General features: G+C 51.3%; 65 non-coding genes across 65 annotated transcripts; 6 read left to right on the plus strand and 59 right to left on the minus strand.

Moving 5' to 3' along the window:
• Window positions 1–89: 89 nt before the first annotated feature.
• On the minus strand, window positions 90–162 carry trnaf-gaa (transfer RNA phenylalanine (anticodon GAA)). Its single transcript has one exon. It is a non-coding gene; the product is annotated as a tRNA-Phe (tRNA).
• Window positions 163–258: 96 nt separating this feature from the next.
• trnai-aau (transfer RNA isoleucine (anticodon AAU)) lies at window positions 259–332 on the minus strand. The gene has a single exon. It is a non-coding gene; the product is annotated as a tRNA-Ile (tRNA).
• Window positions 333–429: 97 nt separating this feature from the next.
• Window positions 430–501, minus strand: trnap-ugg (transfer RNA proline (anticodon UGG)). Its single transcript has one exon. It is a non-coding gene; the product is annotated as a tRNA-Pro (tRNA).
• A 643-nt stretch (window positions 502–1144) lies between these two features.
• Window positions 1145–1216, minus strand: trnaq-cug (transfer RNA glutamine (anticodon CUG)). Its single transcript has one exon. It is a non-coding gene; the product is annotated as a tRNA-Gln (tRNA).
• Window positions 1217–1330: 114 nt separating this feature from the next.
• On the minus strand, window positions 1331–1402 carry trnaq-uug (transfer RNA glutamine (anticodon UUG)). Its single transcript has one exon. It is a non-coding gene; the product is annotated as a tRNA-Gln (tRNA).
• A 136-nt stretch (window positions 1403–1538) lies between these two features.
• trnaf-gaa (transfer RNA phenylalanine (anticodon GAA)) lies at window positions 1539–1611 on the minus strand. The gene has a single exon. It is a non-coding gene; the product is annotated as a tRNA-Phe (tRNA).
• A 96-nt stretch (window positions 1612–1707) lies between these two features.
• Window positions 1708–1780, minus strand: trnai-aau (transfer RNA isoleucine (anticodon AAU)). Its single transcript has one exon. It is a non-coding gene; the product is annotated as a tRNA-Ile (tRNA).
• Window positions 1781–1877: 97 nt separating this feature from the next.
• On the minus strand, window positions 1878–1949 carry trnap-ugg (transfer RNA proline (anticodon UGG)). Its single transcript has one exon. It is a non-coding gene; the product is annotated as a tRNA-Pro (tRNA).
• A 759-nt stretch (window positions 1950–2708) lies between these two features.
• On the minus strand, window positions 2709–2780 carry trnaq-cug (transfer RNA glutamine (anticodon CUG)). The gene has a single exon. It is a non-coding gene; the product is annotated as a tRNA-Gln (tRNA).
• A 114-nt stretch (window positions 2781–2894) lies between these two features.
• Window positions 2895–2966, minus strand: trnaq-uug (transfer RNA glutamine (anticodon UUG)). The gene has a single exon. It is a non-coding gene; the product is annotated as a tRNA-Gln (tRNA).
• Window positions 2967–3102: 136 nt separating this feature from the next.
• trnaf-gaa (transfer RNA phenylalanine (anticodon GAA)) lies at window positions 3103–3175 on the minus strand. The gene has a single exon. It is a non-coding gene; the product is annotated as a tRNA-Phe (tRNA).
• Window positions 3176–3271: 96 nt separating this feature from the next.
• trnai-aau (transfer RNA isoleucine (anticodon AAU)) lies at window positions 3272–3345 on the minus strand. The gene has a single exon. It is a non-coding gene; the product is annotated as a tRNA-Ile (tRNA).
• Window positions 3346–3442: 97 nt separating this feature from the next.
• On the minus strand, window positions 3443–3514 carry trnap-ugg (transfer RNA proline (anticodon UGG)). The gene has a single exon. It is a non-coding gene; the product is annotated as a tRNA-Pro (tRNA).
• Window positions 3515–4039: 525 nt separating this feature from the next.
• trnaa-agc (transfer RNA alanine (anticodon AGC)) lies at window positions 4040–4112 on the plus strand. The gene has a single exon. It is a non-coding gene; the product is annotated as a tRNA-Ala (tRNA).
• Window positions 4113–4266: 154 nt separating this feature from the next.
• Window positions 4267–4338, minus strand: trnaq-cug (transfer RNA glutamine (anticodon CUG)). The gene has a single exon. It is a non-coding gene; the product is annotated as a tRNA-Gln (tRNA).
• Window positions 4339–4452: 114 nt separating this feature from the next.
• On the minus strand, window positions 4453–4524 carry trnaq-uug (transfer RNA glutamine (anticodon UUG)). The gene has a single exon. It is a non-coding gene; the product is annotated as a tRNA-Gln (tRNA).
• Window positions 4525–4660: 136 nt separating this feature from the next.
• On the minus strand, window positions 4661–4733 carry trnaf-gaa (transfer RNA phenylalanine (anticodon GAA)). The gene has a single exon. It is a non-coding gene; the product is annotated as a tRNA-Phe (tRNA).
• Window positions 4734–4829: 96 nt separating this feature from the next.
• Window positions 4830–4903, minus strand: trnai-aau (transfer RNA isoleucine (anticodon AAU)). Its single transcript has one exon. It is a non-coding gene; the product is annotated as a tRNA-Ile (tRNA).
• Window positions 4904–5000: 97 nt separating this feature from the next.
• On the minus strand, window positions 5001–5073 carry trnap-ugg (transfer RNA proline (anticodon UGG)). The gene has a single exon. It is a non-coding gene; the product is annotated as a tRNA-Pro (tRNA).
• Window positions 5074–5602: 529 nt separating this feature from the next.
• On the plus strand, window positions 5603–5675 carry trnaa-agc (transfer RNA alanine (anticodon AGC)). The gene has a single exon. It is a non-coding gene; the product is annotated as a tRNA-Ala (tRNA).
• Window positions 5676–5829: 154 nt separating this feature from the next.
• Window positions 5830–5901, minus strand: trnaq-cug (transfer RNA glutamine (anticodon CUG)). The gene has a single exon. It is a non-coding gene; the product is annotated as a tRNA-Gln (tRNA).
• Window positions 5902–6015: 114 nt separating this feature from the next.
• On the minus strand, window positions 6016–6087 carry trnaq-uug (transfer RNA glutamine (anticodon UUG)). Its single transcript has one exon. It is a non-coding gene; the product is annotated as a tRNA-Gln (tRNA).
• A 136-nt stretch (window positions 6088–6223) lies between these two features.
• On the minus strand, window positions 6224–6296 carry trnaf-gaa (transfer RNA phenylalanine (anticodon GAA)). Its single transcript has one exon. It is a non-coding gene; the product is annotated as a tRNA-Phe (tRNA).
• Window positions 6297–6392: 96 nt separating this feature from the next.
• Window positions 6393–6466, minus strand: trnai-aau (transfer RNA isoleucine (anticodon AAU)). Its single transcript has one exon. It is a non-coding gene; the product is annotated as a tRNA-Ile (tRNA).
• A 97-nt stretch (window positions 6467–6563) lies between these two features.
• Window positions 6564–6635, minus strand: trnaq-uug (transfer RNA glutamine (anticodon UUG)). Its single transcript has one exon. It is a non-coding gene; the product is annotated as a tRNA-Gln (tRNA).
• Window positions 6636–7278: 643 nt separating this feature from the next.
• Window positions 7279–7350, minus strand: trnaq-cug (transfer RNA glutamine (anticodon CUG)). Its single transcript has one exon. It is a non-coding gene; the product is annotated as a tRNA-Gln (tRNA).
• A 114-nt stretch (window positions 7351–7464) lies between these two features.
• trnaq-uug (transfer RNA glutamine (anticodon UUG)) lies at window positions 7465–7536 on the minus strand. Its single transcript has one exon. It is a non-coding gene; the product is annotated as a tRNA-Gln (tRNA).
• Window positions 7537–7672: 136 nt separating this feature from the next.
• trnaf-gaa (transfer RNA phenylalanine (anticodon GAA)) lies at window positions 7673–7745 on the minus strand. The gene has a single exon. It is a non-coding gene; the product is annotated as a tRNA-Phe (tRNA).
• Window positions 7746–7841: 96 nt separating this feature from the next.
• On the minus strand, window positions 7842–7915 carry trnai-aau (transfer RNA isoleucine (anticodon AAU)). Its single transcript has one exon. It is a non-coding gene; the product is annotated as a tRNA-Ile (tRNA).
• Window positions 7916–8012: 97 nt separating this feature from the next.
• On the minus strand, window positions 8013–8084 carry trnap-ugg (transfer RNA proline (anticodon UGG)). Its single transcript has one exon. It is a non-coding gene; the product is annotated as a tRNA-Pro (tRNA).
• A 643-nt stretch (window positions 8085–8727) lies between these two features.
• trnaq-cug (transfer RNA glutamine (anticodon CUG)) lies at window positions 8728–8799 on the minus strand. The gene has a single exon. It is a non-coding gene; the product is annotated as a tRNA-Gln (tRNA).
• Window positions 8800–8913: 114 nt separating this feature from the next.
• Window positions 8914–8985, minus strand: trnaq-uug (transfer RNA glutamine (anticodon UUG)). Its single transcript has one exon. It is a non-coding gene; the product is annotated as a tRNA-Gln (tRNA).
• Window positions 8986–9121: 136 nt separating this feature from the next.
• trnaf-gaa (transfer RNA phenylalanine (anticodon GAA)) lies at window positions 9122–9194 on the minus strand. The gene has a single exon. It is a non-coding gene; the product is annotated as a tRNA-Phe (tRNA).
• Window positions 9195–9290: 96 nt separating this feature from the next.
• Window positions 9291–9363, minus strand: trnai-aau (transfer RNA isoleucine (anticodon AAU)). The gene has a single exon. It is a non-coding gene; the product is annotated as a tRNA-Ile (tRNA).
• Window positions 9364–9460: 97 nt separating this feature from the next.
• On the minus strand, window positions 9461–9532 carry trnap-ugg (transfer RNA proline (anticodon UGG)). Its single transcript has one exon. It is a non-coding gene; the product is annotated as a tRNA-Pro (tRNA).
• Window positions 9533–10291: 759 nt separating this feature from the next.
• Window positions 10292–10363, minus strand: trnaq-cug (transfer RNA glutamine (anticodon CUG)). The gene has a single exon. It is a non-coding gene; the product is annotated as a tRNA-Gln (tRNA).
• Window positions 10364–10477: 114 nt separating this feature from the next.
• Window positions 10478–10549, minus strand: trnaq-uug (transfer RNA glutamine (anticodon UUG)). Its single transcript has one exon. It is a non-coding gene; the product is annotated as a tRNA-Gln (tRNA).
• Window positions 10550–10685: 136 nt separating this feature from the next.
• trnaf-aaa (transfer RNA phenylalanine (anticodon AAA)) lies at window positions 10686–10758 on the minus strand. The gene has a single exon. It is a non-coding gene; the product is annotated as a tRNA-Phe (tRNA).
• Window positions 10759–10854: 96 nt separating this feature from the next.
• On the minus strand, window positions 10855–10928 carry trnai-aau (transfer RNA isoleucine (anticodon AAU)). Its single transcript has one exon. It is a non-coding gene; the product is annotated as a tRNA-Ile (tRNA).
• Window positions 10929–11025: 97 nt separating this feature from the next.
• Window positions 11026–11097, minus strand: trnap-ugg (transfer RNA proline (anticodon UGG)). The gene has a single exon. It is a non-coding gene; the product is annotated as a tRNA-Pro (tRNA).
• Window positions 11098–11853: 756 nt separating this feature from the next.
• trnaq-uug (transfer RNA glutamine (anticodon UUG)) lies at window positions 11854–11925 on the minus strand. The gene has a single exon. It is a non-coding gene; the product is annotated as a tRNA-Gln (tRNA).
• Window positions 11926–12039: 114 nt separating this feature from the next.
• trnaq-uug (transfer RNA glutamine (anticodon UUG)) lies at window positions 12040–12111 on the minus strand. The gene has a single exon. It is a non-coding gene; the product is annotated as a tRNA-Gln (tRNA).
• A 136-nt stretch (window positions 12112–12247) lies between these two features.
• On the minus strand, window positions 12248–12320 carry trnaf-gaa (transfer RNA phenylalanine (anticodon GAA)). Its single transcript has one exon. It is a non-coding gene; the product is annotated as a tRNA-Phe (tRNA).
• A 96-nt stretch (window positions 12321–12416) lies between these two features.
• Window positions 12417–12490, minus strand: trnai-aau (transfer RNA isoleucine (anticodon AAU)). Its single transcript has one exon. It is a non-coding gene; the product is annotated as a tRNA-Ile (tRNA).
• A 97-nt stretch (window positions 12491–12587) lies between these two features.
• Window positions 12588–12659, minus strand: trnap-ugg (transfer RNA proline (anticodon UGG)). Its single transcript has one exon. It is a non-coding gene; the product is annotated as a tRNA-Pro (tRNA).
• Window positions 12660–13188: 529 nt separating this feature from the next.
• trnaa-agc (transfer RNA alanine (anticodon AGC)) lies at window positions 13189–13261 on the plus strand. Its single transcript has one exon. It is a non-coding gene; the product is annotated as a tRNA-Ala (tRNA).
• A 154-nt stretch (window positions 13262–13415) lies between these two features.
• On the minus strand, window positions 13416–13487 carry trnaq-cug (transfer RNA glutamine (anticodon CUG)). Its single transcript has one exon. It is a non-coding gene; the product is annotated as a tRNA-Gln (tRNA).
• A 114-nt stretch (window positions 13488–13601) lies between these two features.
• Window positions 13602–13673, minus strand: trnaq-uug (transfer RNA glutamine (anticodon UUG)). Its single transcript has one exon. It is a non-coding gene; the product is annotated as a tRNA-Gln (tRNA).
• Window positions 13674–13809: 136 nt separating this feature from the next.
• Window positions 13810–13882, minus strand: trnaf-gaa (transfer RNA phenylalanine (anticodon GAA)). Its single transcript has one exon. It is a non-coding gene; the product is annotated as a tRNA-Phe (tRNA).
• Window positions 13883–13978: 96 nt separating this feature from the next.
• Window positions 13979–14052, minus strand: trnai-aau (transfer RNA isoleucine (anticodon AAU)). The gene has a single exon. It is a non-coding gene; the product is annotated as a tRNA-Ile (tRNA).
• A 97-nt stretch (window positions 14053–14149) lies between these two features.
• trnap-ugg (transfer RNA proline (anticodon UGG)) lies at window positions 14150–14221 on the minus strand. The gene has a single exon. It is a non-coding gene; the product is annotated as a tRNA-Pro (tRNA).
• A 529-nt stretch (window positions 14222–14750) lies between these two features.
• trnaa-agc (transfer RNA alanine (anticodon AGC)) lies at window positions 14751–14823 on the plus strand. Its single transcript has one exon. It is a non-coding gene; the product is annotated as a tRNA-Ala (tRNA).
• A 154-nt stretch (window positions 14824–14977) lies between these two features.
• trnaq-cug (transfer RNA glutamine (anticodon CUG)) lies at window positions 14978–15049 on the minus strand. The gene has a single exon. It is a non-coding gene; the product is annotated as a tRNA-Gln (tRNA).
• A 114-nt stretch (window positions 15050–15163) lies between these two features.
• Window positions 15164–15235, minus strand: trnaq-uug (transfer RNA glutamine (anticodon UUG)). Its single transcript has one exon. It is a non-coding gene; the product is annotated as a tRNA-Gln (tRNA).
• A 136-nt stretch (window positions 15236–15371) lies between these two features.
• Window positions 15372–15444, minus strand: trnaf-gaa (transfer RNA phenylalanine (anticodon GAA)). Its single transcript has one exon. It is a non-coding gene; the product is annotated as a tRNA-Phe (tRNA).
• A 96-nt stretch (window positions 15445–15540) lies between these two features.
• Window positions 15541–15614, minus strand: trnai-aau (transfer RNA isoleucine (anticodon AAU)). The gene has a single exon. It is a non-coding gene; the product is annotated as a tRNA-Ile (tRNA).
• A 97-nt stretch (window positions 15615–15711) lies between these two features.
• On the minus strand, window positions 15712–15784 carry trnap-ugg (transfer RNA proline (anticodon UGG)). The gene has a single exon. It is a non-coding gene; the product is annotated as a tRNA-Pro (tRNA).
• Window positions 15785–16313: 529 nt separating this feature from the next.
• trnaa-agc (transfer RNA alanine (anticodon AGC)) lies at window positions 16314–16386 on the plus strand. Its single transcript has one exon. It is a non-coding gene; the product is annotated as a tRNA-Ala (tRNA).
• A 154-nt stretch (window positions 16387–16540) lies between these two features.
• trnaq-cug (transfer RNA glutamine (anticodon CUG)) lies at window positions 16541–16612 on the minus strand. The gene has a single exon. It is a non-coding gene; the product is annotated as a tRNA-Gln (tRNA).
• A 114-nt stretch (window positions 16613–16726) lies between these two features.
• trnaq-uug (transfer RNA glutamine (anticodon UUG)) lies at window positions 16727–16798 on the minus strand. The gene has a single exon. It is a non-coding gene; the product is annotated as a tRNA-Gln (tRNA).
• Window positions 16799–16934: 136 nt separating this feature from the next.
• On the minus strand, window positions 16935–17007 carry trnaf-gaa (transfer RNA phenylalanine (anticodon GAA)). The gene has a single exon. It is a non-coding gene; the product is annotated as a tRNA-Phe (tRNA).
• A 96-nt stretch (window positions 17008–17103) lies between these two features.
• Window positions 17104–17177, minus strand: trnai-aau (transfer RNA isoleucine (anticodon AAU)). Its single transcript has one exon. It is a non-coding gene; the product is annotated as a tRNA-Ile (tRNA).
• A 97-nt stretch (window positions 17178–17274) lies between these two features.
• On the minus strand, window positions 17275–17346 carry trnap-ugg (transfer RNA proline (anticodon UGG)). Its single transcript has one exon. It is a non-coding gene; the product is annotated as a tRNA-Pro (tRNA).
• Window positions 17347–17875: 529 nt separating this feature from the next.
• trnaa-agc (transfer RNA alanine (anticodon AGC)) lies at window positions 17876–17948 on the plus strand. Its single transcript has one exon. It is a non-coding gene; the product is annotated as a tRNA-Ala (tRNA).
• Window positions 17949–18102: 154 nt separating this feature from the next.
• On the minus strand, window positions 18103–18174 carry trnaq-cug (transfer RNA glutamine (anticodon CUG)). The gene has a single exon. It is a non-coding gene; the product is annotated as a tRNA-Gln (tRNA).
• Window positions 18175–18272: the final 98 nt, after the last annotated feature.

Genomic DNA, 18272 nt, shown 5'->3' on the forward strand with positions numbered 1-18272 from the left:
TAGGGGGAACCAGTCAGAGCGAGGGGTTGTATCCCAGTGAGTTTTGGTCACTGGCCACCCTCGACCAAAAGACAAAAGAAAGCTGCATCTGCCGAAACGCGGGATTGAACCAGGGACCTTTAGATCTTCAGTCTAACGCTCTCCCAACTGAGCTATTTCGGCCACATCCCCCTAGGGTTTGGTCTGCAGGGGTTTACGTGACACCACCCGTCGCTTTGAGAGAAGAGCAGAGACGAGCTAACAGAGAACAAAAGACGTTGGCCCGTACGGGGATCGAACCCGCGACCTTGGCGTTATTAGCACCACGCTCTAACCAACTGAGCTAACCGGCCTGGCTCCGGCCAGACGTCTGCCCAATTTCCCCAAAGTTTGCTGACTGCTCGTGGGCCCCTTAGCAGGCAGAAAAGCTTCAGGACCAAGCCTGACCACGGGCTCGTCCGGGATTTGAACCCGGGACCTCTCGCACCCAAAGCGAGAATCATACCCCTAGACCAACGAGCCGCGCTCACGCAGCTGGCGCACCGCCGCCTGCCCTCGAGCGACGCTCTTCACGTGGCTTTGAATGCAGGGAGCATCCGGAAGTCTGCGCTTGTGGCAAAAAGCACCTCGATTTCTGAGAAACTTGTTTCTGCCCTGCTCTACTCACCCTGTTACGGTCCTCAGGGGTGCAGACTTACTTGACCGCAACAGTCACTTCTGATACAGGATCACAATCTTGTGAAAGCCAAGTGGATCGTTTGTAATAAAGCAACAACAACAAGAAAGCCCAAAAAACAACATTAAAAACACTGAATGAAACAAGCAAGCATTAGAAGAAATGAGTCTAAAAACAAACAAGTTGGCGGCGATCATAATAACCAAAAGCAAAGAAGACAAACAGCAACAACAAAAGAAAGAAAAAATTAACTGCATCTCCAGGGGAATTAGCTCAAATGGTAGAGCGCTCGCTTAGCATGCGAGAGGTAGCGGGATGGATGCCCGCATTCTCCAAAGGGCTCCTGCCCTTTTACGCGCACGTCCCCAAGGAGACAGACTGCGCTTTTTGCGGTGCGAAACGTACCCTCGCAGTTGCGTGAGCCTTTGGGGCCCACTGCTGTCAAAAGAATTTCTCAGAACGGGCCCTGCGCACATTCGTGGCAAAAGCAGGTCCAACCGAGATTTGAACTCGGATCGCTGGATTCAGAGTCCAGAGTGCTAACCATTACACCATGGAACCTTGACGAGAGAGGCCACTGCTCAGAGGAAAGCAAAGAAGAAGTCGCTTACGGCTCACCAGCAACAAAAATAAAGTTGAGCCTTTTTTGTTTTTATCTGCCGCAAGAAGGCACGTAGGTTCCACCGAGATTTGAACTCGGATCGCTGGATTCAAAGTCCAGAGTGCTAACCGTTACACCATGGAACCACGAGCGCCTCTTTGACAGCTGACCTGGAGGTAGATAGTGTTGCGGCTAGGGGGAACCAGTCAGAGCGAGGGGTTGTATCCCAGTGAGTTTTGGTCACTGGCCACCCTCGACCAAAAGACAAAAGAAAGCTGCATCTGCCGAAACCCGGGATTGAACCAGGGACCTTTAGATCTTCAGTCTAACGCTCTCCCAACTGAGCTATTTCGGCCACATCCACCTAGGGTTTGGTCTGCAGGGGTTTACGTGACACCACCCGTCGCTTTGAGAGAAGAGCAGAGACGAGCTAACAGAGAACAAAAGACGTTGGCCCGTACGGGATCGAACCCGCGACCTTGGCGCTATTAGCACCACGCTCTAACCAACTGAGCTAACCGGCCTGGCTCCGGCCAGACATCTGCCCAATTTCCCCAAAGTTTGCAGACTGCTCGTGGGCCCCTTAGCAGGCAGAAAAGCTTCAGGACCAAGCCTGACCACGGGCTCGTCCGGGATTTGAACCCGGGACCTCTCGCACCCAAAGCGAGAATCATACCCCTAGACCAACGAGCCACGCTCACGCAGCTGGCGCACCGCCGCCTGCCCTCGAGCGACGCTCTTCACGTGGCTTTGAATGCAGGGAGCATCCGGAAGTCTGCGCTTGTGGCAAAAAGCACCTCGATTTCTGAGAAACTTGTTTCTGCCCTGCTCTACTCACCCTGTTACGGTCCTCAGGTTTGCAGACTTACTTGACCGCAACAGTCACTTCTGATACAGGATCACAATCTTGTGAAAGCCAAGTGGATCGTTTGTAATAAAGCAACAACAACAACAAGAAAGCCCAAAAAACAACATTAAAAACACTGAATGAAACAAGCAAGCATTAGAAGAAATGAGTCTAAAAACAAACAAGTTGGCGGCGATCATAATAACCAATAGCAAAGAAGACAAATAGCAACAACAAAAGAAAGAAAAAATTAACTTCAATGGAAGAAATGACACACCTCGAGACAAGGTCAAAGGCAAAGGAATGAAAGTGGGCCTTTGAATGGATTCAATAATGGTGATGGACCTAACAGGGAGAAGATTCTGACTTCTGCGGCCAGGGGAATTAGCTCAAATGGTAGAGCGCTCACTTAGCATGCGAGAGGTAGCGGGATCGATGCCCGCATTCTCCAAAGGGCACCTGACCTTTTACGAGCACGTCCCCAAGGAGACAGACTGCGCTTTTTGCGGTGCGAAACGTACCCTCGCAGTTGCGTGAGCCTATGGGGCCCACTGCTGTCAAAAGGATTTCTCAGAACAGGCCCTGCGCACATTCGTGGCAAAAGCAGGTCCCACCGAGATTTGAACTCGGATCGCTGGATTCAGAGTCCAGAGTGCTAATCATTACACCATGGAACCTTGACGAGAGAGGCCGCTGCTCAGAGGAAAGCAAAGAAGAAGTCGCTTACGGCTCACCAGCAACAAAAATAAAGTTGAGCCTTTTTTGTTTTTATCTGCCGCAAGAAGGCACGTAGGTTCCACCGAGATTTGAACTCGGATCGCTGGATTCAAAGTCCAGAGTGCTAACCGTTACACCATGGAACCACGAGCGCCTCTTTGACAGCTGACCTGGAGGTAGATAGTGTTGCGGCTAGGGGGAACCAGTCAGAGCGAGGGGTTGTATCCCAGTGAGTTTTGGTCACTGGCCACCCTCGACCAAAAGACAAAAGAAAGCTGCATCTGCCGAAACCCGGGATTGAACCAGGGACCTTTAGATCTTCAGTCTAACGCTCTCCCAAATGAGCTATTTCAGCCACATCCCCCTAGGGTTTGGTCTGCAGGGGTTTACGTGACACCACCCGTCGCTTTGAGAGAAGAGCAGAGACGAGCTAACAGAGAACAAAAGACGTTGGCCCGTACGGGGATCGAACCCGCGACCTTGGCGTTATTAGCACCACGCTCTAACCAACTGAGCTAACCGGCCTGGCTCCGGACAGACGTCTGCCCAATTTCCCCAAAATTTGCTGACTGCTCGTGGGCCCCTTAGCAGGCAGAAAAGCTTCAGGACCAAGCCTGACCACGGGCTCGTCCGGGATTTGAACCCGGGACCTCTCGCACCCAAAGCGAGAATCATACCCCTAGACCAACGAGCCACGCTCACGCAGCTGGCGCACCGCCGCCTGCCCTCGAGCGACGCTCTTCACGTGGCTTTGAATGCAGGGAGCATCCGGAAGTCTGCGCTTGTGGCAAAAAGCACCTCGATTTCTGAGAAACTTGTTTCTGCCCTGCTCTACTCACCCTGTTACGGTCCTCAGGGGTGCAGACTTACTTGACCGCAACAGTCACTTCTGATACAGGATCACAATCTTGTGAAAGCCAAGTGGATCGTTTGTAATAAAGCAACAACAACAAGAAAGCCCAAAAAACAACATTAAAAACACTGAATGAAACAAGCAAGCATTAGAAGAAATGAGTCTAAAAACAAACAAGTTGGCGGCGATCATAATAACCAAAAGCAAAGAAGACAAATAGCAACAACAAAAGAAAGAAAAAATTAACTGCAATGGAAGAAATGACACACCTCGAGACAAGGTCAAAGGCAAAGGAATGAAAGTGGGCCTTTGAATGGATTCAATAATGGTGGTGGACCTAACAGGGAGAAGATTCTGCTGTGGCCAGGGGAATTAGCTCAAATGGTAGAGTGCTCGCTTAGCATGCGAGAGGTAGCGGGATCGATGCCCGCATTCTCCAAAGGGCTCCTGCCCTTTTACGCGCACGTCCCCAAGGAGACAGACTGCGCTTTTTGCGGTGCGAAACGTACCCTCGCAGTTGCGTGAGCCTTTGGGTCCCACTGCTGTCAAAAGGATTTCTCAGAACGGGCCCTGCGCACATTCGTGGCAAAAGCAGGTCCCACCGAGATTTGAACTCGGATCGCTGGATTCAGAGTCCAGAGTGCTAACCATTACACCATGGAACCTTGACGAGAGAGGCCGCTGCTCAGAGGAAAGCAAAGAAGAAGTCGCTTACGGCTCACCAGCAACAAAAATAAAGTTGAGCCTTTTTTGTTTTTATCTGCCGCAAGAAGGCACGTAGGTTCCACCGAGATTTGAACTCGGATCGCTGGATTCAAAGTCCAGAGTGCTAACCGTTACACCATGGAACCACGAGCGCCTCTTTGACAGCTGACCTGGAGGTAGATAGTGTTGCGGCTAGGGGGAACCAGTCAGAGCGAGGGGTTGTATCCCAGTGAGTTTTGGTCACTGGCCACCCTCGACCAAAAGACAAAAGAAAGCTGCATCTGCCGAAACCCGGGATTGAACCAGGGACCTTTAGATCTTCAGTCTAACGCTCTCCCAACTGAGCTATTTCGGCCACATCCCCCTAGGGTTTGGTCTGCAGGGGTTTACGTGACACCACCCGTCGCTTTGAGAGAAGAGCAGAGACGAGCTAACAGAGAACAAAAGACGTTGGCCCGTACGGGGATCGAACCCGCGACCTTGGCGTTATTATCACCACGCTCTAACCAACTGAGCTAACCGGCCTGGCTCCGGCCAGACGTCTGCCCAATTTCCCCAAAATTTACTGACTGCTCGTGGGCCCCTTAGCAGGCAGAAAAGCTTCAGGACCAAGCCTGACCACGGGCTCGTCCGGGATTTTGAACCCGGGACCTCTCGCACCCAAAGCGAGAATCATACCCCTAGACCAACGAGCCACGCTCACGCAGCTGGCGCACCGCCGCCTGCCCTCGAGCGACGCTCTTCACGTGGCTTTGAATGCAGGGAGCATCCGGAAGTCTGCGCTTGTGGCAAAAAGCACCTCGATTTCTGAGAAACGTGTTTCTGCCCTGCTCTACTCACCCTGTTACCGTCCTCAGGGGTGCAGACTTACTTGACCGCAACAGTCACTTCTGATACAGGATCACAATCTTGTGAAAGCCAAGTGGATCGTTTGTAATAAAGCAACAACAACAAGAAAGCCCAAAAAACAACATTAAAAACACTGAATGAAACAAGCAAGCATTAGAAGAAATGAGTCTAAAAACAAACAAGTTGGCGGCGATCATAATAACCAAAAGCAAAGAAGACAAATAGCAACAACAAAAGAAAGAAAAAATTAACTGCAATGGAAGAAATGACACACCTCGAGACAAGGTCAAAGGCAAAGGAATGAAAGTGGGCCTTTGAATGGATTCAATAATGGTGGTGGACCTAACAGGGAGAAGATTCTGCCTTCTGCGGCCAGGGGAATTAGCTCAAATGGTAGAGTGCTCGCTTAGCATGCGAGAGGTAGCGGGATCGATGCCCGCATTCTCCAAAGGGCTCCTGACCTTTTACGAGCACGTCCCCAAGGAGACAGACTGCGCTTTTTGCGGTGCGAAACGTACCCTCGCAGTTGCGTGAGCCTTTGGGGCCCACTGCTGTCAAAAGGATTTCTCAGAACGGGCCCTGCGCACATTCGTGGCAAAAGCAGGTCCCACCGAGATTTGAACTCTGATCGCTGGATTCAGAGTCCAGAGTGCTAATCATTACACCATGGAACCTTGACGAGAGAGGCCGCTGCTCAGAGGAAAGCAAAGAAGAAGTCGCTTACGGCTCACCAGCAACAAAAATAAAGTTGAGCCTTTTTTGTTTTTATCTGCCGCAAGAAGGCACGTAGGTTCCACCGAGATTTGAACTCGGATCGCTGGATTCAAAGTCCAGAGTGCTAACCGTTACACCATGGAACCACGAGCGCCTCTTTGACAGCTGACCTGGAGGTAGATAGTGTTGCGGCTAGGGGGAACCAGTCAGAGCGAGGGGTTGTATCCCAGTGAGTTTTGGTCACTGGCCACCCTCGACCAAAAGACAAAAGAAAGCTGCATCTGCCGAAACCCGGGATTGAACCAGGGACCTTTAGATCTTCAGTCTAACGCTCTCCCAACTGAGCTATTTCGGCCACATCCCCCTAGGGTTTGGTCTGCAGGGGTTTACGTGACACCACCCGTCGCTTTGAGAGAAGAGCAGAGACGAGCTAACAGAGAACAAAAGACGTTGGCCCGTACGGGGATCGAACCCGCGACCTTGGCGTTATTAGCACCACGCTCTAACCAACTGAGCTAACCGGCCTGGCTCCGGCCAGACGTCTGCCCAATTTCCCCAAAATTTGCTGACTGCTCGTGGGCCCCTTAGCAGGCAGAAAAGCTTCAGGACCAAGCCTGACCACGGGCTCGTCCGGGATTTGAACCCGGGACCTCTCGCAACAAAAGCGAGAATCATACCCCTAGACCAACGAGCCACACTCACGCAGCTGGCGCACCGCCGCCTGCCCTCGAGCGACGCTCTTCACGTGGCTTTGAATGCAGGGAGCATCCGGAAGTCTGCGCTTGTGGCAAAAAGCACCTCGATTTCTGAGAAACTTGTTTCTGCCCTGCTCTACTCACCCTGTTACGGTCCTCAGGGGTGCAGACTTACTTGACCGCAACAGTCACTTCTGATACAGGATCACAATCTTGTGAAAGCCAAGTGGATCGTTTGTAATAAAGCAACAACAACAAGAAAGCCCAAAAAACAACATTAAAAACACTGAATGAAACAAGCAAGCATTAGAAGAAATGAGTCTAAAAACAAACAAGTTGGCGGCGATCATAATAACCAAAAGCAAAGAAGACAAATAGCAACAACAAAAGAAAGAAAAAATTAACTGCATCTCCAGGGGAATTAGCTCAAATGGTAGAGCGCTCGCTTAGCATGCGAGAGGTAGCGGGATGGATGCCCGCATTCTCCAAAGGGCTCCTGCCCTTTTACGCGCACGTCCCCAAGGAGACAGACTGCGCTTTTTGCGGTGCGAAACGTACCCTCGCAGTTGCGTGAGCCTTTGGGGCCCACTGCTGTCAAAAGAATTTCTCAGAACGGGCCCTGCGCACATTCGTGGCAAAAGCAGGTCCCACCGAGATTTGAACTCGGATCGCTGGATTCAGAGTCCAGAGTGCTAACCATTACACCATGGAACCTTGACGAGAGAGGCCGCTGCTCAGAGGAAAACAAAGAAGAAGTCGCTTACGGCTCACCAGCAACAAAAATGAAGTTGAGCTTTTTTTGTTTTTATCTGCCGCAAGAAGGCACGTAGGTTCCACCGAGATTTGAACTCGGATCGCTGGATTCAAAGTCCAGAGTGCTAACCGTTACACCATGGAACCACGAGCGCCTCTTTGACAGCTGACCTGGAGGTAGATAGTGTTGCGGCTAGGGGGAACCAGTCAGAGCGAGGGGTTGTATCCCAGTGAGTTTTGGTCACTGGCCACCCTCGACCAAAAGACAAAAGAAAGCTGCATCTGCCGAAACGCGGGATTGAACCAGGGACCTTTAGATCTTCAGTCTAACGCTCTCCCAACTGAGCTATTTCGGCCACATCCCCCTAGGGTTTGGTCTGCAGGGGTTTACGTGACACCACCCGTCGCTTTGAGAGAAGAGCAGAGACGAGCTAACAGAGAACAAAAGACGTTGGCCCGTACGGGGATCGAACCCGCGACCTTGGCGTTATTAGCACCACGCTCTAACCAACTGAGCTAACCGGCCTGGCTCCGGCCAGACGTCTGCCCAATTTCCCCAAAGTTTGCTGACTGCTCGTGGGCCCCTTAGCAGGCAGAAAAGCTTCAGGACCAAGCCTGACCACGGGCTCGTCCGGGATTTGAACCCGGGACCTCTCGCACCCAAAGCGAGAATCATACCCCTAGACCAACGAGCCACGCTCACGCAGCTGGCGCACCGCCGCCTGCCCTCGAGCGACGCTCTTCACGTGGCTTTGAATGCAGGGAGCATCCGGAAGTCTGCGCTTGTGGCAAAAAGCACCTCGATTTCTGAGAAACTTGTTTCTGCCCTGCTCTACTCACCCTGTTACGGTCCTCAGGGGTGCAGACTTACTTGACCGCAACAGTCACTTCTGATACAGGATCACAATCTTGTGAAAGCCAAGTGGATCGTTTGTAATAAAGCAACAACAACAAGAAAGCCCAAAAAACAACATTAAAAACACTGAATGAAACAAGCAAGCATTAGAAGAAATGAGTCTAAAAACAAACAAGTTGGCGGCGATCATAATAACCAAAAGCAAAGAAGACAAACAGCAACAACAAAAGAAAGAAAAAATTAACTGCATCTCCAGGGGAATTAGCTCAAATGGTAGAGCGCTCGCTTAGCATGCGAGAGGTAGCGGGATGGATGCCCGCATTCTCCAAAGGGCTCCTGCCCTTTTACGCGCACGTCCCCAAGGAGACAGACTGCGCTTTTTGCGGTGCGAAACGTACCCTCGCAGTTGCGTGAGCCTTTGGGGCCCACTGCTGTCAAAAGAATTTCTCAGAACGGGCCCTGCGCACATTCGTGGCAAAAGCAGGTCCAACCGAGATTTGAACTCGGATCGCTGGATTCAGAGTCCAGAGTGCTAACCATTACACCATGGAACCTTGACGAGAGAGGCCACTGCTCAGAGGAAAGCAAAGAAGAAGTCGCTTACGGCTCACCAGCAACAAAAATAAAGTTGAGCCTTTTTTGTTTTTATCTGCCGCAAGAAGGCACGTAGGTTCCACCGAGATTTGAACTCGGATCGCTGGATTCAAAGTCCAGAGTGCTAACCGTTACACCATGGAACCACGAGCGCCTCTTTGACAGCTGACCTGGAGGTAGATAGTGTTGCGGCTAGGGGGAACCAGTCAGAGCGAGGGGTTGTATCCCAGTGAGTTTTGGTCACTGGCCACCCTCGACCAAAAGACAAAAGAAAGCTGCATCTGCCGAAACCCGGGATTGAACCAGGGACCTTTAGATCTTCAGTCTAACGCTCTCCCAACTGAGCTATTTCGGCCACATCCACCTAGGGTTTGGTCTGCAGGGGTTTACGTGACACCACCCGTCGCTTTGAGAGAAGAGCAGAGACGAGCTAACAGAGAACAAAAGACGTTGGCCCGTACGGGATCGAACCCGCGACCTTGGCGCTATTAGCACCATGCTCTAACCAACTGAGCTAACCGGCCTGGCTCCGGCCAGACATCTGCCCAATTTCCCCAAAGTTTGCAGACTGCTCGTGGGCCCCTTAGCAGGCAGAAAAGCTTCAGGACCAAGCCTGACCACGGGCTCGTCCGGGATTTGAACCCGGGACCTCTCGCACCCAAAGCGAGAATCATACCCCTAGACCAACGAGCCACGCTCACGCAGCTGGCGCACCGCCGCCTGCCCTCGAGCGACGCTCTTCACGTGGCTTTGAATGCAGGGAGCATCCGGAAGTCTGCGCTTGTGGCAAAAAGCACCTCGATTTCTGAGAAACTTGTTTCTGCCCTGCTCTACTCACCCTGTTACGGTCCTCAGGTTTGCAGACTTACTTGACCGCAACAGTCACTTCTGATACAGGATCACAATCTTGTGAAAGCCAAGTGGATCGTTTGTAATAAAGCAACAACAACAACAAGAAAGCCCAAAAAACAACATTAAAAACACTGAATGAAACAAGCAAGCATTAGAAGAAATGAGTCTAAAAACAAACAAGTTGGCGGCGATCATAATAACCAATAGCAAAGAAGACAAATAGCAACAACAAAAGAAAGAAAAAATTAACTTCAATGGAAGAAATGACACACCTCGAGACAAGGTCAAAGGCAAAGGAATGAAAGTGGGCCTTTGAATGGATTCAATAATGGTGATGGACCTAACAGGGAGAAGATTCTGACTTCTGCGGCCAGGGGAATTAGCTCAAATGGTAGAGCGCTCTCTTAGCATACGAGAGGTAGCGGGATCGATGCCCGCATTCTCCAAAGGGCTCCTGCCCTTTTACGCGCACGTCCCCAAGGAGACAGACTGCGCTTTTTGCGGTGCGAAACGTACCCTCGCAGTTGCGTGAGCCTTTGGGGCCCACTGCTGTCAAAAGAATTTCTCAGAACGGGCCCTGCGCACATTCGTGGCAAAAGCAGGTCCCACCGAGATTTGAACTCGGATCGCTGGATTCAGAGTCCAGAGTGCTAACCATTACACCATGGAACCTTGACGAGAGAGGCCGCTGCTCAGAGGAAAGCAAAGAAGAAGTCGCTTACGGCTCACCAGCAACAAAAATAAAGTTGAGCTTTTTTTGTTTTTATCTGCCGCAAGAAGGCACGTAGGTTCCACCGAGATTTGAACTCGGATCGCTGGATTCAAAGTCCAGAGTGCTAACCGTTACACCATGGAACCACGAGCGCCTCTTTGACAGCTGACCTGGAGGTAGATAGTGTTGCGGCTAGGGGGAACCAGTCAGAGCGAGGGGTTGTATCCCAGTGAGTTTTGGTCACTGGCCACCCTCGACCAAAAGACAAAAGAAAGCTGCATCTGCCGAAACGCGGGATTGAACCAGGGACCTTTAGATCTTTAGTCTAACGCTCTCCCAACTGAGCTATTTCGGCCACATCCCCCTAGGGTTTGGTCTGCAGGGGTTTACGTGACACCACCCGTCGCTTTGAGAGAAGAGCAGAGACGAGCTAACAGAGAACAAAAGACGTTGGCCCGTACGGGGATCGAACCCGCGACCTTGGCGTTATTAGCACCACGCTCTAACCAACTGAGCTAACCGGCCTGGCTCCGGCCAGACGTCTGCCCAAATTCCCCAAAGTTTGCTGACTGCTCGTGGGCCCCTTAGCAGGCAGAAAAGCTTCAGGACCAAGCCTGACCACGGGCTCGTCCGGGATTTGAACCCGGGACCTCTCGCACCCAAAGCGAGAATCATACCCCTAGACCAACGAGCCACGCTCACGCAGCTGGCGCACCGCCGCCTGCCCTCGAGCGACGCTCTTCACGTGGCTTTGAATGCAGGGAGCATCCGGAAGTCTGCGCTTGTGGCAAAAAGCACCTCGATTTCTGAGAAACTTGTTTCTGCCCTGCTCTACTCACCCTGTTACGGTCCTCAGGGGTGCAGACTTACTTGACCGCAACAGTCACTTCTGATACAGGATCACAATCTTGTGAAAGCCAAGTGGATCGTTTGTAATAAAGCAACAACAACAAGAAAGCCCAAAAAACAACATTAAAAACACTGAATGAAACAAGCAAGCATTAGAAGAAATGAGTCTAAAAACAAACAAGTTGGCGGCGATCATAATAACCAAAAGCAAAGAAGACAAATAGCAACAACAAAAGAAAGAAAAAATTAACTGCAATGGAAGAAATGACACACCTCGAGACAAGGTCAAAGGCAAAGGAATGAAAGTGGGCCTTTGAATGGATTCAATAATGGTGGTGGAACTAACAGGGAGAAGATTCTGCCTTCTGCGGCCAGGGGAATTAGCTCAAATGGGAGAGCGCTCGCTTAGCATGCGAGAGGTAGCGGGATCGATGCCCGCATTCTCCAAAGGGCTCCTGTCCTTTTACGCGCACGTCCCCAAGGAGACAGACTGCGCTTTTTGCGGTGCGAAACGTACCCTCGCAGTTGCGTGAGCCTTTGGGGCCCACTGCTGTCAAAAGAATTTCTCAGAACGGGCCCTGCGCACATTCGTGGCAAAAGCAGGTCCCACCGAGATTTGAACGCGGATCGCTGGATTCAAAGTCCAGAGTGCTAATCATTACACCATGGAACCTTGACGAGAGAGGCCGCTGCTCAGAGGAAAGCAAAGAAGAAGTCGCTTACGGCTCACCAGCAACAAAAATAAAGTTGAGCCTTTTTTGTTTTTATCTGCCGCAAGAAGGCACGTAGGTTCCACCGAGATTTGAACTCGGATCGCTGGATTCAAAGTCCAGAGTGCTAACCGTTACACCATGGAACCACGAGCGCCTCTTTGACAGCTGACCTGGAGGTAGATAGTGTTGCGGCTAGGGGGAACCAGTCAGAGCGAGGGGTTGTATCCCAGTGAGTTTTGGTCACTGGCCACCCTCGACCAAAAGACAAAAGAAAGCTGCATCTGCCGAAACCCGGGATTGAACCAGGGACCTTTAGATCTTCAGTCTAACGCTCTCCCAAATGAGCTATTTCATCCACATCCCCCTAGGGTTTGGTCTGCAGGGGTTTACGTGACACCACCCGTCGCTTTGAGAGAAGAGCAGAGACGAGCTAACAGAGAACAAAAGACGTTGGCCCGTACGGGGATCGAACCCGCGACCTTGGCGTTATTAGCACCACGCTCTAACCAACTGAGCTAACCGGCCTGGCTCCGGACAGACGTCTGCCCAATTTCCCCAAAATTTGCTGACTGCTCGTGGGCCCCTTAGCAGGCAGAAAAGCTTCAGGACCAAGCCTGACCACGGGCTCGTCCGGGATTTGAACCCGGGACCTCTCGCACCCAAAGCAAGAATCATACCCCTAGACCAACGAGCCACGCTCACGCAGCTGGCGCACCGCCGCCTGCCCTCGAGCGACGCTCTTCACGTGGCTTTGAATGCAGGGAGCATCCGGAAGTCTGCGCTTGTGGCAAAAAGCACCTCGATTTCTGAGAAACTTGTTTCTGCCCTGCTCTACTCACCCTGTTACGGTCCTCAGGGGTGCAGACTTACTTGACCGCAACAGTCACTTCTGATACAGGATCACAATCTTGTGAAAGCCAAGTGGATCGTTTGTAATAAAGCAACAACAACAAGAAAGCCCAAAAAACAACATTAAAAACACTGAATGAAACAAGCAAGCATTAGAAGAAATGAGTCTAAAAACAAACAAGTTGGCGGCGATCATAATAACCAAAAGCAAAGAAGACAAATAGCAACAACAAAAGAAAGAAAAAATTAACTGCAATGGAAGAAATGACACACCTCGAGACAAGGTCAAAGGCAAAAGAATGAAAGTGGGCCTTTGAATGGATTCAATAATGGTGGTGGACCTAACAGGGAGAAGATTCTGCCTTCTGCGGCCAGGGGAATTAGCTCAAATGGTAGAGCGCTCGCTTAGCATGCGAGAGGTAGCGGGATCGATGCCCGCATTCTCCAAAGGGCTCCTGCCCTTTTACGCGCACGTCCCCAAGGAGACAGACTGCGCTTTTTGCCGTGCGAAACGTACCCTCGCAGTTGCGTGAGCCTTTGGGTCCCACTGCTGTCAAAAGGATTTCTCAGAACGGGCCCTGCGCACATTCGTGGCAAAAGCAGGTCCCACCGAGATTTGAACTCGGATCGCTGGATTCAGAGTCCAGAGTGCTAACCATTACACCATGGAACCTTGACGAGAGAGGCCGCTGCTCAGAGGAAAGCAAAGAAGAAGTCGCTTACGGCTCACCAGCAACAAAAATAAAGTTGAGCCTTTTTTGTTTTTATCTGCCGCAAGAAGGCACGTAGGTTCCACCGAGATTTGAACTCGGATCGCTGGATTCAAAGTCCAGAGTGCTAACCGTTACACCATGGAACCACGAGCGCCTCTTTGACAGCTGACCTGGAGGTAGATAGTGTTGCGGCTAGGGGGAACCAGTCAGAGCGAGGGGTTGTATCCCAGTGAGTTTTGGTCACTGGCCACCCTCGACCAAAAGACAAAAGAAAGCTGCATCTGCCGAAACCCGGGATTGAACCAGGGACCTTTAGATCTTCAGTCTAACGCTCTCCCAACTGAGCTATTTCGGCCACATCCCCCTAGGGTTTGGTCTGCAGGGGTTTACGTGACACCACCCGTCGCTTTGAGAGAAGAGCAGAGACGAGCTAACAGAGAACAAAAGACGTTGGCCCGTACGGGGATCGAACCCGCGACCTTGGCGTTATTAGCACCACGCTCTAACCAACTGAGCTAACCGGCCTGGCTCCGGCCAGACGTCTGCCCAATTTCCCCAAAATTTGCTGACTGCTCGTGGGCCCCTTAGCAGGCAGAAAAGCTTCAGGACCAAGCCTGACCACGGGCTCGTCCGGGATTTGAACCCGGGACCTCTCGCACCCAAAGCGAGAATCATACCCCTAGACCAACGAGCCACTCTCACGCAGCTGGCGCACCGCCGCCTGCCCTCGAGCGACGCTCTTCACGTGGCTTTGAATGCAGGGAGCATCCGGAAGTCTGCGCTTGTGGCAAAAAGCACCTCGATTTCTGAGAAACTTGTTTCTGCCCTGCTCTACTCACCCTGTTACGGTCCTCAGGGGTGCAGACTTACTTGACCGCAACAGTCACTTCTGATACAGGATCACAATCTTGTGAAAGCCAAGTGGATCGTTTGTAATAAAGCAACAACAACAAGAAAGCCCAAAAAACAACATTAAAAACACTGAATGAAACAAGCAAGCATTAGAAGAAATGAGTCTAAAAACAAACAAGTTGGCGGCGATCATAATAACCAAAAGCAAAGAAGACAAATAGCAACAACAAAAGAAAGAAAAAATTAACTGCAATGGAAGAAATGACACACCTCGAGACAAGGTCAAAGGCAAAGGAATGAAAGTGGGCCTTTGAATGGATTCAATAATGGTGGTGGACCTAACAGGGAGAAGATTCTGCCTTCTGCGGCCAGGGGAATTAGCTCAAATGGTAGAGCGCTCGCTTAGCATGCGAGAGGTAGCGGGATCGATGCCCGCATTCTCCAAAGGGCTCCTGCCCTTTTACGCGCACGTCCCCAAGGAGACAGACTGCGCTTTTTGCGGTGCGAAACGTACCCTCGCAGTTGCGTGAGCCTTTGGGGCCCACTGCTGTCAAAAGGATTTCTCAGAACGGGCCCTGCGCACATTCGTGGCAAAAGCAGATCCCACCGAGATTTTAACTCGGATCGCTGGATTCAGAGTCCAGAGTGCTAACCATTACACCATGGAACCTTGACGAGAGAGGCCGCTGCTCAGAGGAAAGCAAAGAAGAAGTCGCTTACGGCTCACCAGCAACAAAAATAAAGTTGAGCCTTTTTTGTTTTTATCTGCCGCAAGAAGGCACGTAGGTTGCACCGAGATTTGAACTCGGATCGCTGGATTCAAAGTCCAGAGTGCTAACCGTTACACCATGGAACCACGAGCGCCTCTTTGACAGCTGACCTGGAGGTAGATAGTGTTGCGGCTAGGGGGAACCAGTCAGAGCGAGGGGTTGTATCCCAGTGAGTTTTGGTCACTGGCCACCCTCGACCAAAAGACAAAAGAAAGCTGCATCTGCCGAAACCCGGGATTGAACCAGGGACCTTTAGATCTTCAGTCTAACGCTCTCCCAACTGAGCTATTTCGGCCACATCCCCCTAGGGTTTGGTCTGCAGGGGTTTACGTGACACCACCCGTCGCTTTGAGAGAAGAGCAGAGACGAGCTAACAGAGAACAAAAGACGTTGGCCCGTACGGGGATCGAACCCGCGACCTTGGCGTTATTAGCACCACGCTCTAACCAACTGAGCTAACCGGCCTGGCTCCGGCCAGACGTCTGCCCAATTTCCCCAAAATTTGCTGACTGCTCGTGGGCCCCTTAGCAGGCAGAAAAGCTTCAGGACCAAGCCTGACCACGGGCTCGTCCGGGATTTTGAACCCGGGACCTCTCGCACCCAAAGCGAGAATCATACCCCTAGACCAACGAGCCACGCTCACGCAGCTGGCGCACCGCCGCCTGCCCTCGAGCGACGCTCTTCACGTGGCTTTGAATGCAGGGAGCATCCGGAAGTCTGCGCTTGTGGCAAAAAGCACCTCGATTTCTGAGAAACGTGTTTCTGCCCTGCTCTACTCACCCTGTTACGGTCCTCAGGGGTGCAGACTTACTTGACCGCAACAGTCACTTCTGATACAGGATCACAATCTTGTGAAAGCCAAGTGGATCGTTTGTAATAAAGCAACAACAACAAGAAAGCCCAAAAAACAACATTAAAAACACTGAATGAAACAAGCAAGCATTAGAAGAAATGAGTCTAAAAACAAACAAGTTGGCGGCGATCATAATAACCAAAAGCAAAGAAGACAAATAGCAACAACAAAAGAAAGAAAAAATTAACTGCAATGGAAGAAATGACACACCTCGAGACAAGGTCAAAGGCAAAGGAATGAAAGTGGGCCTTTGAATGGATTCAATAATGGTGGTGGACCTAACAGGGAGAAGATTCTGCCTTCTGCGGCCAGGGGAATTAGCTCAAATGGTAGAGCGCTCGCTTAGCATGCGAGAGGTAGCGGGATCGATGCCCGCATTCTCCAAAGGGCTCCTGCCCTTTTACGCGCACGTCCCCAAGGAGACAGACTGCGCTTTTTGCCGTGCGAAACGTACCCTCGCAGTTGCGTGAGCCTTTGGGTCCCACTGCTGTCAAAAGGATTTCTCAGAACGGGCCCTGCGCACATTCGTGGCAAAAGCAGGTCCCACCGAGATTTGAACTCGGATCGCTGGATTCAGAGTCCAGAGTGCTAACCATTACACCATGGAACCTTGACGAGAGAGGCCGCTGCTCAGAGGAAAGCAAAGAAGAAGTCGCTTACGGCTCACCAGCAACAAAAATAAAGTTGAGCCTTTTTTGTTTTTATCTGCCGCAAGAAGGCACGTAGGTTCCACCGAGATTTGAACTCGGATCGCTGGATTCAAAGTCCAGAGTGCTAACCGTTACACCATGGAACCACGAGCGCCTCTTTGACAGCTGACCTGGAGGTAGATAGTGTTGCGGCTAGGGGGAACCAGTCAGAGCGAGGGGTTGTATCCCAGTGAGTTTTGGTCACTGGCCACCCTCGACCAAAAGACAAAAGAAAGCTGCATCTGCCGAAACCCGGGATTGAACCAGGGACCTTTAGATCTTCAGTCTAACGCTCTCCCAACTGAGCTATTTCGGCCACATCCCCCTAGGGTTTGGTCTGCAGGGGTTTACGTGACACCACCCGTCGCTTTGAGAGAAGAGCAGAGACGAGCTAACAGAGAACAAAAGACGTTGGCCCGTACGGGGATCGAACCCGCGACCTTGGCGTTATTAGCACCACGCTCTAACCAACTGAGCTAACCGGCCTGGCTCCGGCCAGACGTCTGCCCAATTTCCCCAAAATTTGCTGACTGCTCGTGGGCCCCTTAGCAGGCAGAAAAGCTTCAGGACCAAGCCTGACCACGGGCTCGTCCGGGATTTGAACCCGGGACCTCTCGCACCCAAAGCGAGAATCATACCCCTAGACCAACGAGCCACTCTCACGCAGCTGGCGCACCGCCGCCTGCCCTCGAGCGACGCTCTTCACGTGGCTTTGAATGCAGGGAGCATCCGGAAGTCTGCGCTTGTGGCAAAAAGCACCTCGATTTCTGAGAAACTTGTTTCTGCCCTGCTCTACTCACCCTGTTACGGTCCTCAGGGGTGCAGACTTACTTGACCGCAACAGTCACTTCTGATACAGGATCACAATCTTGTGAAAGCCAAGTGGATCGTTTGTAATAAAGCAACAACAACAAGAAAGCCCAAAAAACAACATTAAAAACACTGAATGAAACAAGCAAGCATTAGAAGAAATGAGTCTAAAAACAAACAAGTTGGCGGCGATCATAATAACCAAAAGCAAAGAAGACAAATAGCAACAACAAAAGAAAGAAAAAATTAACTGCAATGGAAGAAATGACACACCTCGAGACAAGGTCAAAGGCAAAGGAATGAAAGTGGGCCTTTGAATGGATTCAATAATGGTGGTGGACCTAACAGGGAGAAGATTCTGCCTTCTGCGGCCAGGGGAATTAGCTCAAATGGTAGAGCGCTCGCTTAGCATGCGAGAGGTAGCGGGATCGATGCCCGCATTCTCCAAAGGGCTCCTGCCCTTTTACGCGCACGTCCCCAAGGAGACAGACTGCGCTTTTTGCGGTGCGAAACGTACCCTCGCAGTTGCGTGAGCCTTTGGGGCCCACTGCTGTCAAAAGGATTTCTCAGAACGGGCCCTGCGCACATTCGTGGCAAAAGCAGATCCCACCGAGATTTGAACTCGGATCGCTGGATTCAGAGTCCAGAGTGCTAACCATTACACCATGGAACCTTGACGAGAGAGGCCGCTGCTCAGAGGAAAGCAAAGAAGAAGTCGCTTACGGCTCACCAGCAACAAAAATAAAGTTGAGCCTTTTTTGTTTTTATCTG

Source organism: Garra rufa, chromosome 21, assembly GCF_049309525.1.
Source record: "Garra rufa chromosome 21, GarRuf1.0, whole genome shotgun sequence".
In the NCBI taxonomy this organism is placed as follows: domain Eukaryota; kingdom Metazoa; phylum Chordata; class Actinopteri; order Cypriniformes; family Cyprinidae; genus Garra; species Garra rufa.